Source organism: Eumetopias jubatus, unplaced genomic scaffold (genome assembly GCF_037043125.1).
Source record: "Eumetopias jubatus isolate StellerSeaLion01/CBP00866 unplaced genomic scaffold, mEumJub1_p1.0 scaffold_4, whole genome shotgun sequence".
NCBI lineage: Eukaryota > Metazoa > Chordata > Mammalia > Carnivora > Otariidae > Eumetopias > Eumetopias jubatus.
The window spans coordinates 710,800-723,278 of record NW_028274810.1 but is presented as its reverse complement, the minus strand read 5'-3'; the positions used below and the strand labels follow the sequence as shown (position 1 = coordinate 723,278).

Genomic DNA, 12,479 nt, shown 5'->3' with positions numbered 1-12,479 from the left:
CATGGAGGTCCAGAGAAGTCATACTGGACATCAGGATAGCGTAGCAGAAGGATGAAGGGGAGAGGATCACAATGGGTGCATGTGAGTCAATCCATTGACCAATTTGAGGCTATTAATCACTTATCATGTCCTTGGCCGTTGAAAGGAAACATTGCTCTAGGAGTCAGAAGGGAGGGGTGGCAGACAGAGCCCTTCTCGAAGTGTCCATTGCCTGGGTTTCTTTCAGGCTCCCCTGTTCCTGCAGCAATGTCTTAGCAGCAGCAGTGGAGGCCGGGCCTGCCCCAGAAGGCCCAGCAGCAGCAGGTGAAGCAGCCCTGTTAGCCACCCCCTGTCAGATGTCAAGAAACATGTGCACCACAAACCAACAATCCATGTGCTCCACAGCCCAAGAAACAATGCCCACCCAAGGGCACAGTGATCCCCACCCAGCACAAGTGTCCCATGTCCCAGCAAGCCCCCAAGAATAAACAGAAGTAAGGGCGGACTGGGGTACTGCCTGCCCGACATCCAGGCTACCAGATGGAGCCTTCTATTTCTCCTGTGCCTCTTCCCTCCAGCCCCAGGAGCTGCCTTCCTCTCCCACCCCCTCCTGCCCAGGGTCCAGTGAAGCATTGTCAGGATTTCTTCCCATTTAGCCTTGTTCAAGTCTTCATCCCACCCTGATGCTCTCTGAGGTAGATATGAGGAGGTCTCATCCTTTCCAGCTTTCAGTTTGGCCACAACTGGGGCCCCATCCATGCCCCCAAAGCAAGGGATGCATCTGGGCTTCTTCTGGAGTTCCACTCTGACTAGTGGGGACTCCAGAGGCTGAGGCACAGCTTCTGTCTTATTGCTTCCTCCAGCTCCCCCTCACTGCGGTTCTCTCCTTTTGCCTCCCCTAATAAATCTGTGCTTCATGTAATTGTGTCCTACCCCAGTCTATGACCCATTCATTGATTCAGAGGGGACATTTTGGGGGAGTGAGTGTGCAAACACACATGTGCGGGGAGTACGTCCTCATGGCTCTGGTAATTGATGACAGAGTAGGTCAGATCCTCACACATTTTACTTAAAGGAGAGGGAGAGAAAGCCCAGGGGCTATTTGACAAGAGTCTGGGAGACCCTTGCTAAGTAATCTTATCTACAGAAGGAAAAAGGGAAGAACAGCTTAGTTCCTACCATTAGAAGCCCCCAGCCTACCTGACAAATGTGATTTTGGTCTCTTGGAAGTTGTCATTCTAAAAAGCAGAAAAAACATACATATATGATGAAAGAGTACCTCAAAGCACATCTAAGAACATGTGCAAATGAATTTTTCATGTATTTGTTTATGTGTTTTCCATTCATTTATTCATTAATTCATACTCAATCACTGAGCCATCTAATATTTAGCAAGTTCTGCTGAGTTTGGTTCTCCACTCTGCCATGCTGGCTTTTCAGAGCTCTCTCAAGACAGTCTATCCTGAGTCTCAGTCTACTCTGGATGTCATGGTCATTTTCTTACACAGGGAAAGGTAGTTGCAGGGATAATCATGTACATAGTATGTGTAATTTTACAATTGGCCTTGTCAGTTAGTCCAACTTTATGTGGCTTATAAAAGAAGTCCTATTTTTACAGTTGGCTTCCTCACTCTGGTGCAAGACTGATTACTTGTATTAGAAAGAAGCCATTTTCTCCATATATAAAGAGATGAGTTGTGAAGACAAGGCCCTGGGTGGGCAGGAACAGCCACACATGTAGCCAGAATTTCTCACTTGAGCTTTATTCTTCCCTTGGGATTTGCTCACTGAATTCTAGGTGCCACCACAGGCAAGGGAAATAATAAATTGCTTCTTCATTGAACACACTGGACTAAAAAGGAATTAATAACCACGTCCTCCATGTCCCCTTAAAGTTGCCATTCATGGCTACTATTTCCTAATTACTAGGGCTAGCAGATGTGCATAGAGTAGCTAATTGGCAGGACAGGGAATGACTGAAACAAGGAGTTCCTCGGCTACAGTCTGAGTCTCAGGTTATTAGCTCAGTGGGGAAGGAAACACATCCATGCCTTCCACACCAATGGCCAAGGACAAAGTCCTACTTCTCTGTGAATATGTGGAACCCATTCCCTGCATAAGGAACTTCCCCCCTCTTCTTTTTACCTTTTGGCCCCCTTCACTCATCTCCCCCTACTCCACCTGTCTCCCAGCTCTAGCAACCACCAATCTGTTCTCTGTGTCTATGAGCTTGGTTTGTTTTTGTTTGTTTATTTAGATTCTACATCTAAGGAGACGATATATTTTTTTTTTCCTCTGACTTTACTTTATTTCACTTTATTTCACTTAACATAATGCCCTCAAGATCCATCCATGTTGTTGCAAATGGCAGGATTTCTTTCTTTTTCATGGCTGAATAGTATTCTAAGTGTGTGTATATATACCACAATTTCTTTATCCATTCATCTATTAATGGACACTCAGGTTATTTCCATATTTTGTAAATAATGTAAGTTAATTGTAAATAATGCTGCCATGAACATGGGGGCGCATATTTCTTTTCAAGTTAGTGTTTTCATTTTCTTTTGGATAAATACCTAGAAATGGAATTGCTGGATCATATGGTAGTTCTATTTTTAATTTTTTTGAGGAAATCCCATACTATTTTCCATACTGGCTGCACCAACCAATTTACATTCCCACCAACAGGGCGCAAATGTTTCCTTTTCTTTACATACTTGCCAACACTACTTCTTGTCTTTTCGATAATAACTCTTCCAACAGGTATGAGGTGACATCTCATTGTGGTTTGATTTGCATGTCCTGATGATTAATAATGTTGAGCATCTTTTCATGTGCCTGTTGGCTATCTGGATGTCTTCTTTGGAAAAATGTCTATTCTGATCTTCCCATTTTGTAATCAAATTGTTTTTGCTATTGAATTGTAGGATTTCTTTTTATATTTCTTTTTATATTTTGGATATTACCTCTTTATCAAATATATGATTTATAATTTATAAATTTATAAATATTCTCTCCTATTCAGTAGGTTGCCTTTTTGTTTTGTTGATAGCTTCCATTGTTGTGTTCCCCAAAAATAACATTCAATTTTGACACCTATGTTTTCTGGTTCATGCTATTCCTTCTGCCTAAAAGGAATTTCTCTGCTCTGCTCTCTAGGACACCCTCTTAGTTTTAAAGGTCTAGTTCAAACATTTCTATGAAACCTCATTTAACATTTTAGAAAGAACTGATACCTTCTATAAGCTCTCATGACAACTTTGTACAAGTTTCTATTAGTAATACAATTATTGTAATTATTTTATGAATAATGCATATAATTATTTTTTGCATTATAATTCACTTTTATGTGTTTATTTCCCCTATTAAATTATGAGCCTTTGAAGCCTGTGGGTATTACTGATCTTATAACCCCAACTTCTGCTTCTGAGTGGAATGGGAGAGCTTGTAGCAAATCAGTAGTCTAGTGCAAATCTAGAATAAATTAATAAGTTATCTGAATTCAGATGAAGACCTTAAGACCCCAGAGGAAGGAGAACTTCAGAGGTGAGCTGAAAAAAGTATACCCTGGCATCATTTGTGGATTCTGGGCATGAGGAGAACAATGAAAACCTGGGTTTTCCACTGTGGCAGACTCTTGCTGGTGGACAGAGAAACCCAAGAGTCAGTGGATGCTTTCTGGGACTTCAAGCAAGTGACTGCTTTTTTCCACTCTTAAAATTTAGTGAATTCTTGGAACGTTCAGGTCAGGACACTAAAATCCTAAATAGAAAGTTTCTGAAAAGCAGAGTGGAATTCTTAGTAGATTTATGAGATAATGATTGGCCTTTGTGACCTGCTGGGGAGACAGGCCCTGGGAAATATACCAGATTGACAGAACTGTTAAAACCACAGGAAAATCTAATCTGTTATGATAGAAGTTAGAATAGTGGTTATCCCTGGTGAGAGCACTGACTGGAGGGGGCATGATGGAGCTTTCCGGGTTTCCAGAAATGTTCTGTCTCATGGGTAGTGGTGACATGGGTGCATAGCTATACAAAAAATTCACTGAGCTGTACTTATGATTTGTACTTTTTCTTAACCTCAATGAAAATAGAGACAACATTTTACAATATATACATGTATTAAATCACCATATTGTGCCCCTTAAACTTATACAATGTTATATGACAATTGTATCTCAATAAAGCTAGGGGTAACAAAGAAACCAAAACAATAGCATCAATTAACTTAACAAAATTTTCTGAATGATATTTGAGATCTTTATACTAAAAGTATAAGTATATATAAGTATATATATATAAGTATATTTGTTAAGAGTTAACAAATGCAGATATGTGTCATACTCATGTATTGAATATGGGTCTAATACAGTCACACAGACACAATCATCTGACTCATTACAAAGAAAAACAACAAAGAAAAAAACAATAGCATTTACAAACAAATGAGAAAAGAAAGTTTTTTTCAATAAATTGTGATGAGTCAAATGAGCTTTCATATGAAACAGGTACATCTTAACTTTCATCTTGGGCATCCATAAAAATAATTCCTGATAAATTATAGATATGAATTTAAAAAGTAAAACAACATAAGATTTTAGAAGAAAGCACAGAAGTAAGTTTTACTGACCTTGGAGTAGGCAAAGATTTCCTAAATAACACATAAGTGTTATGTAGAAAAAAAAATTAGTAAGTTTGACTACATTAAAATAAGAACCCTATTCAACAAAAGATACTATTAAAAGACACAAAGACACAGACTGGGAGAATTTTACACACACACACACACACATATGCATGAGTGTATATTATATAAATGCATATGTATATGTGAAACAGAGCACACAAACAACTCCTAAAATCAATAAAAACTACAAACAACCTACTGGGAAAATGGGCAAAGATTTGAAGAGGTGATTCATGAAAGAATGTCCAAATGATCAATAAACATATAAAAAGTTACTGAGATATTCAAATTAGATACAGCTACACAATACAGTATCTTGGCAAAAATTAAAAACATAGAAAATGCCAGGTGTAGGAGAGGGTATGGGTAAATAGCAGCTCTCCTGCACTGCTGATGGGGGTGTAAATTGGAGCCACTTTGGAAAACTATCGGACAGTATTTTCTGAAGTTGAATAAATGCACCACTATCCTAACAAGTTCACTCTTTAATGTATATACAAAAGAAATTCATACATTTGATTATAAAACATATAGATGAAGATGTTCATAGTAGCAGGACTCATGATAACCTCCAGTTGAAAATATTAATTACAGAAGCATGGATCAATTAATTGTGGTATATTCATACAATGAGACACTACGTGGCAATGAAATTGGACACACACTACATAACATAGATGAGTCTCACAAACACATCCCTGTGGAAAGAAAGCAGACAGTAAGAACATACAGAATGACCCCATTAATGTATGGTCAGAAAACTGGCAGGTGAGATGAGGAAGCTCTCGGGACACGTCACATTCTGCGTCTCTCTCTGAGTGCTAGACAGATGGGTGTGGTCACTTTGTGAAAATTCATTGAGCTATGTGTATTTTCCTATATAATATTGTACTTCTAAATTTTTTTAAAGTGAATTTAAAAAGTACTCAGACAATGCTTCTATCCTAACTGACTTGCCAATGATGACTTTTCTCACTGTCTGTACATACTTCACTCATCTCCCACCCTATTCTGTCTTCAAACTCCATCCACAACAAATCAATGAGATTGAAATAACATTTCTGCTCTTCTGAGGAAAGGAAAGTATACTTAGAAAATCTCTAAATTGTCAGTAGGGGAGGAATCTCACCACCCTCTCCTCCCTCTATTCCAACTTCTCATCATTCCACTTGCCCAGAAAATTCTCTCCACCCCAGAACAATGCCCCCTCTGATCCCCCAAATATGCCTCTTTGACATAAGAATTATTTTGAGCTGAAGACAATTAGGAAACAGCAAACACAGAAAAAGCTCCCATTTTCTGCTAGAGGCAGACTATAAATTCTCCTTCTACTGGAGCAGACTCCAACCAGACCAGAGATGGCATCAGAGGAATCTGCAAACAAACCTTCCTCTTTAGTTCCTTCCCATATATTTACCTTCCCACAATTTGGTGCCTTGGGAAGCCTATCTTGTCATTTCTCTACAAATGTATTGTTCTTTGTTGAAGAAGCTATACAAGCCACAGTCCTGGGCTTATATGGCTTACTCTTTGTCTTAGGTTCCTCCCTGGAGATAGGCACTATACACATTAATAAGCTGTTGGGTCTTTTTTTTATCTTGTTAATCTTTCCTTTTATTTTTTAAAGGGTATGAGCTAAAAACCTAAGATGGCTAAAGGTACAGATTTCCCCTACTATCCAAAAGTAAAGGATTCCTGTGAAAATTTTGGTAAACTAAAAGGGCATGAAGCAAAAAAACAATGGCCATTAATTTAATATGGGAAATTTTTTTAGCATTACCAACCCAAAAAAACAACCACTCTTAGGGCTTTCTGATACCTTAGGACACATCTTGCTAAAGGATGCATAAATTAAATGGAGATGAAACACAGGTGCTTATGGACACAGTTGTGCAAGAACTTTAATTTCCCACAAGAATTTTCCACAAGAAAATTATGGAATGTTCTGAGTCACTGCAGATGAGTTGCCAATAGTCAATGTACTACAGATCCTGGTGGCTGGATGCTGAGACACTGAGTGCATTCCTGGGCAATGAGCTTGGCAGGGCTACTAAAAGAGCGCACTGCCTCTGTGAGGGCTCACTGCAAAACAAAACCTTAACACTGTTTTTACTTTTTGCCCTTTTTTCATAAACATGACAATTTCTTCAGATTTCTTTTGGTTAGTAAAAGTGGAGACTAATGTAGGTCTTTGGTTTAAAAAAATGGTATAATGCAAACTTTTGAAAAGTGAGGAATACCTGTGGTTTTGCCTCTGTCCTACACCAGCAAAAATTCTCCATACCATGTGCACGATGGTGTCCAGGCAGGTGACATGGGACAATCTACTGATTCCAAGCCACTGGCTCTAGGACCTGCCCAGCCAAGCCAGCCAGAGATTGAGCTGTGTGCATTTTCCTACACAGGATTAGTGTCAAGTGCCTAAAACAAAACCTTTGATGATTCTTTGGAAAGAGAGTTGGGTTCAAGAGTGTGTGGAAGTACTTAGCCTTCCTTGGATGGGACTTAATTGCTTCCCAAGGCTCCCGGTGTCCTCAGGTTAAATACCCACATCCATCAGCATCTAGTTGCATCAACATCAATATGTACCCAGCACCCACTTCACCTCCTTTCCACAGGGAGGAGTTCAGGGCCCTGGAGCTGTCTGGTTTCAGAATAAGAATTCAGCCATTCTGTTAGAGAAGTGATTTTCAACCCTGATAGTGTCTGAGGACTTGTTAAAAATCCACTGGTTAGAACTAGGGGGAGCCCAGATAGGGACATTTTTTTGAAAAATACCAGATGATGTCCATTGCAATCAAGGGAGAAAAGCCATTGGATTGAGAACCTGGTGTTCCCCCAGTTATTTGATCATAAAACCACCTGATGGACACTTTAGAAATACAGATCCCCGGGCATTCCCTTGTTATTTCTATGTCATTAGGATAAAAAAGTGATAGTGGTACTTTTAACAAGCATGATGTTTATGCTTAAGTCAGTTGGGGAAACACCCTTCACCGATGGTATTGGGTCCCAGAAGCTCACAGCCAGAAGGCTGCTTATTCCCCACCAGACTTCATAAAAGATGGGACTTCATACTTGACATTTGGTTGTGATTCAGAAAATATGTGTTAGATAAATGACTAAATGACTACTTCACAAACCAAGAAAATTATAGTATGTTCTGAATCACGGGAGATGAGTTTCCAATAATCAATTTACTTCAGACCTTAGGGGGAAGAAACACACGTGATAGCTAGTAACCGTCTACTATGTTCTAGTCACTATAGGAGTTGCTTTGCATATGTAATCTCATTTAATAACAGCTCTGGAAGCAAATATTTTCATTCCTAACTTATAGGTAAGATCAACTGAGATTCATAAAGGCCTCAGTGCTGGGTTTGCATCCTGTCCCTGCCACCTATTTGCCATGTAAACTTGGCAGGTGAGTTATTCTTTGTGCTTTAGCTTCCACATCTGTAGAATGGGTTCAATGACCTGGTCCTAGCACTGTTACTTTAAGGATTAGTGTCAAGTGCCTAAAACAAAACTCTGTAGGTACCAATCAAATTGGAGCAATTATTATTAAGAAACTTTCCCAATATCATCCACACATACCTAGTAAGGAGCAGAGTCAGAATTTGAATCCAGAATTTTTATTTCCAAACCTGTGATCTGCAGATATAGATCTTCATATATATACTCCGCAAACTGGAGGTGCTTATTTTCAGAAGTGGATGGGGGACAAAGCAAAAGAGGGGACCAGCAACTACAAACAGCCATCACCTCCAATGGGTTTGAACTCTGTGTGGAAAATGTTAAGCCATGAGGTTGTCACTGTGCCCCTTCAACAACCCAAGGGGCAATGAGTGATGGGCAGGGAGCACACCTAGGACATTAGTCTGAATCATCCAAGATTCCATTTTAAAATTTGATACCCTCAACAAGAAAATATATCTGTGTCTTTGATCGTCCATACCCAGAGAAACTCTATCTCAAATGGACAATAGATGGGCAATTGATCAGTTCAGCTGTGTGAGAACATCAGTTCCCAGTCAGTGTTTGTCCTGAGAGTAGTTTATAGAATGACCAATTAGTGTTGAAAAACCATATGGAAGAGTTGTTAAGGGACTATATCCTGGCACTTCCTACCTTTTGTCCTCTGGGAAAGTTTCTTGATATTTTTCTGCCTCAATTTCCTTGTCTAGGGCATATCTAGGTTATTGCATAACCTCCAACATCTTTAGCCAACCCCTGCACCCCAGCTCATATAATGCATGAACTGTGCAATCGGACAACATGTACACCTGAAAGTTTAGTGGAAAAAATGAGGGGGAGATAAAGCAATTGGAAAGCCCTAGCATGGTGCTCCACTGGCAAGGGGCGCCCAGCACCTGGGTCTTCATACAAACACACAGAGCAGAAAAAGGGAAACACACAGACAACAGGAAGAAGTTTCATTTGATTTCTGGTGGAAGGAAAGGAAAGAATGAGACAAATTAGCAGGCCCCTTTTTTAGTCCATTCATCCTAAGAGTGTTTGAAGCACCATTCCATTTCAACTTTACAACACTCTTGTGAAATACACATTAACATTCTCATTTAAAAAATATTTTATTTATTTATTTGACACACACAGAGAGAGAGATCACAAGGGGGTGGGGCAGAGGGAAAGGGAGAAGCAGGCTCCCGGCCGAGCAGGGAGCCTGATGCGGGGCTCGATCCCAGGACCCTGAGATCATGACCTGAGCAGATGCTTAGCCGACTGAGCCACCCAGGTGCCCCAACATTCCCATTTTAAAGATGGGAACATCATGGAATGCCTGGGTGGCTCAGTCGGTTAAGTGTCTGCCTTTGGTTCAGGTCACGATCCCAGGGCCTGGGATCGATTCCCGCATCAGGCTCCTTGCTCAGCGGGAAGCCTGCTTCTCCCTCGGACTGCCACTCCCCCTGCTTGTGTGCTCTCTCTCCCTCTCTCTCTGACAAATAAATAAATAAAATCTTAAAAAAAAAGATGGGAACATCAAGGGGCAAAAAGTTTAGATAACAAGTTCAAAGTCATCCTGCTATGAAGAGGGTAACAAAGCTTTGAAACAGCTGGGCTTGACACTAATCCTGGGTCCTTTCTTTTCTACTTGCCTCAAGCAAGAAAAGCCAGATTTAACTTTTTATTCCTCAGCTGAGGCACTGAGAGGGGAAGAGAGGGATGCTGAGGGGTTATGCTCTGTTCCTAGAGAGACAGTGGGATGGAGAAGCAATTGGGCATCCCAGGCTGTGGTCTGATTCTACTGCTAAACCAGCTGTGAGGCCTGGGACGAGTCCCCCCCCCCCCCCAGATGTCCTCTCCCCCCTCTGGAACCAAGACCTGCACAAGGGTAGAGGCTTTCCAGTGCTAGGACTACTGTCCCTCTCCACCTTGGCATCTATCTCTGCAAACTTCACATCTCCTGCCTGTAGTACTCAAGGGTTCAAGAGGCTTCAAAATGCCTGGTATCTGGCATCTCTTCCCCCCCCCCTTTCCCTCCTCTTTTTTCAGATGGAGGGACCCATATGCTATGGAGACTTCTTTAAAATCATCATAGCCCGAAATGAGCCACCACTCTCAGGTCCCTAGCTCCACAAGGTGACTGGGGGAGGGTGTCTTACTATTGCTTGCTTCAAGGTGTTAGCATGTTTTAAACATGGCCCTCATCATAAAATGACTAGAATTCGAATTCTGCATGACATTCTCTGCATGCTCTGGGTCTTGGGGAAGCACAGGAGGGAGTGATGTAAGCAGGGAAGGGCCTGATCACTAAAGAGCTCAGGGCTGCAACCTTCCCCACTCTGCAAATGCTTGGTGAGCCAGAGGCACTCACTAAACTAAAGGACCATCTTGCAGCTAGTCCAGAAGGGAGCCAGGTTTTAACATGTGAACAGCAGCAGGCCCTGTGTGCTAAGGAGGGGCTCCTATGAAATCATGGGAGATGTACTTCCCATTGTAAGCAACCCCGTTACCCCCTTTCTTTATGTAGGACATTTGTGGGGCCAGATTCACCCACTAACCCACACTGTTAGTGAAAAGGAGCTTCTCTGAAAAGGGAGAACCAACCACTGAGTGAGCCTCAGATGAACAAACAGGGAGAATAATGTTGGGAGTCATGGAAAGTTCCAGAGGCCAGAGCCAGAGCAGCACTGGGTGGAGCCAAGGGAGCACAGGTCAAGGAAGGCAGGAGATTCCAGCCCAGGGCAGGGTATCAGATGACAAGGAAATTCCTTTGCATCTAGGGCCAAGGCCTGGGGAGGGCACAGGGTACTCCAGCTGCAGAGCTGGGTTCAGATCCTCCAGAGCCTGAGACAACCTGGGTGACCATATAGGACAGAGGAGCAGGAAACAGGATCTTCCAGCTAAGAATCCCACCAGGTAGAGCAGCAGGTTTTGCCTGGAGCTCCTTCTGTTAGAGGCTCCTGAGAGCAGGTCCAGGCGAAGAAAGGGACCTAGCCCAAGCTTGGAAGAGAGTCAGAGTGAGATGAGAGTCTTGGAGCTCAGCCGTGGTCATGACACTGGTACCAGCCCAGAGGGAGATGGTCACTAGATAGACTGACAGTGAACAGATACGTGAGGAAGGCAGTGCCATCTATCTTTGCTGAGCCCTTCCTCTTCTTCCCAACAGACCCCCAAGATGAGGAACTCTGGACCTCTCTTTACAAATAATGCCATTCATTCATTCATTCATCCATCCACCCATCCATTCAGTCAGTTAGTCAATCATTCTATAATTAACTGCCAGCTTGCTGAGCAACTACTACCCACGAGGCACCATGTAAGGATGAAGATGCACTAACGGCCATAAAGACTGAGGCTGATCCAGGACTCAAGTTCACAAGAGGTGACCCAGCTGAAGCCAGCAGGTGCTCCACATTTAGGTGTATGTTTGGGGGCAGGGGAGGGCTATGAGGAGGAGGAGCTATACACACACCTGGGTTCTAAACATGATTTGGATTTTCCAAAGGCCACACCTAGTAACAGATGTGTTTTGAGGACAGTGCTGAAACAGTGAATTCAGTTTCATGTTATGTTGATTACAGAAAGTTACTGGTGTAAAAACTCAGGGGATCCCTGTTTTTATGTTCCCAGGAAAGAAAAGCCTGTGGCAAGGAGAATCTTGAGGATCTGACCATCATGGAGGGAAGACATACCTGGGCAGGAGCTCAGAGGCTGCTCACTTCCTGCTAACCTCAGTGTCATTACTAGTCAAGGTACCCAGACTCTGTCACTATGCCATCCTGGGGCCTCCTCCAAAGTGAAAGCAACTCTGGCTCAAAACAGGCATTTTAGCCTTTCCCTTCCTCTCTCAGACCCTGGTCCACTGAGGGATGATATGCTGAATGAGTCCCTTATTTCCACTATGCTAATTCATGCCCCTCCTATTTTCAGCAGAGCTAGAAATACCTACTGTTAATACTAGGGCCACTTCAAACATTAAGCAGCTTTATTCCTACCTAAGAGGATTCATCTTAACAAAGTTTAAGGTTTTACACAAAAGGGAAGGCTCTTTTTTTCTTCTTACTTTGCACATCACACAAAGCTCTCCCAGGACTGAGTGGATCCACTGCAAGCCAGGAAGTCTGAGTTCCCCTTTCCACTTGTCATTATTTTCCTGCCTCGGCTTGATTTCCTCTATAGGCATTAGGACTAGGGAGGGGTTAAAAAAAGGACATAGGCTTTCACTGTAGACTTCATTTTTTTTCATGGGGATTGTTGTTTGACCTTGAGGGAGTTATTTCACCTCTTATAGCCTCGAATCCCTCAGCCATCACTTGAAGGCTGGACTGAAGCTCTCTGAGAGTCAT

At 42.1% G+C, this 12,479-nt stretch overlaps 1 pseudogene; it reads left to right on the top strand.

Annotated features, from left to right (window-relative positions):
- The first annotated feature begins 219 nt into the window (after positions 1 to 219).
- On the top strand, positions 220 to 477 carry LOC114202432 (small proline-rich protein 4-like; annotated as a pseudogene).
- The last annotated feature ends 12,002 nt before the right edge of the window (positions 478 to 12,479 follow it).